General features: G+C 34.5%; 1 protein-coding gene across 1 annotated transcript in view; it reads left to right on the forward strand.

The window, feature by feature from the left end:
• LOC106870253 (uncharacterized) overlaps positions 1-1,372 on the forward strand; it is a 6,579-nt gene that overhangs the window by 4,098 nt on the left and 1,109 nt on the right. The window lies entirely within an intron of this gene.

Below are 1,372 nucleotides of genomic sequence, written 5' to 3' on the forward strand. Positions count from 1 at the left end.
ACTTCTGACATTTTGCAGAGGCAACACACGTGTGTTCGTTTTCTCTAACCGTAACCCTAACCCTAATTGACTTGCTTCTTCCCTAAAAGACCATGCCTTGTGCCTATAATAGAAAGGTTTATTAGCTACTGCCAATATGCTTCAGCCATTTTTTGACAAAGAAATAATAATTTTATCACCGCGAAAATCGTTTGTTTACGTAGTCAGTACTTAATGTATTCGGCTGAATGGACGTCAGTCATTGGTTGAAATTACAGAAATACGACAACTTTAACATGAAATAACTTGCGATGTACGTTTTTTTGTTAAGAAGACTAAGAGAAAAAGATGTTTTATATGACACATTCTACCAGTGTCCCAAGTTTCAAAGTGTTTCGTTCAGAAAATACTGGTGCCCCCGTTTTGAACAAGATCCGAATATTTTAATATATATATCTTAGCTTTTCTCGTTTGACCTCGAAATGTTACGTTACATAAGCATTCCCCGATAAAATATAACCTTTTACCTGTAACACCATGTGCTACCTTTTTAGATTTAATTAATTTCGGTTTACCGATATGTTTCCACGTTTTTCCGTTTATATTAGTCATGTCACTGCCTGTGTCGAACTTCAATTTTACACTTGAATTTTTAATTTTCACATGTACGAATTTTCTGTTCGTTGTATTATCCTATTTTTTCGATGACAAACTATTTATTTTCTGTCCTTTGTTCCGTCATTTTGTCATCTTTGTTCTACAGTTTCAGTCTTAATTTGTGTATGTCTGTATGTGTACTTGTCTGTTCATATAACCTATGTACCTATCCGTCTGTACATTAATCTGTTTACTTTCATATCCATATACCTACATACATGTGCATACACATATACACATATACACACTCCTACACACACACACATACATACATCTATCTACATAACAGCCCACTAACTATTCTATTCTACCTGTGTAAACTGTGGGTATGGGGCTATGATATCTACTACGTATATATCTTATTTAGTATTGGGGAAGTTTCATTTTTGAGGACGTTGTCTGAATGTTGGGTCCTTTGGGTGCTTCGATAAGATGTGGATGTCAAGTTGTCCCAGGCTGCCTCCATGTCGGTCCTTGGCATGTTGGTAGAGTATGGAGGACTATTTTGTGTCGTCATATTCTCTCAAATGTTCACTTAGTCCTTCCGCAAATACAGTTTATATAGTTTATAGAGGTAGAATAGCATAGTTATTGGGCTGTTAAGTAAAATAAAGAAAGATTGGGCTGTTAAGTAAAAATAAAGAAAGAAATGAGTGGAAATTTTACCGGTGAGTAAAAGAGAATGACACTACCAAGAAACAACAGTATATATATATATATATATATATATATATAT

The sequence above is a fragment of the Octopus bimaculoides genome, chromosome 28 (assembly GCF_001194135.2).
Source record: "Octopus bimaculoides isolate UCB-OBI-ISO-001 chromosome 28, ASM119413v2, whole genome shotgun sequence".
NCBI lineage: Eukaryota > Metazoa > Mollusca > Cephalopoda > Octopoda > Octopodidae > Octopus > Octopus bimaculoides.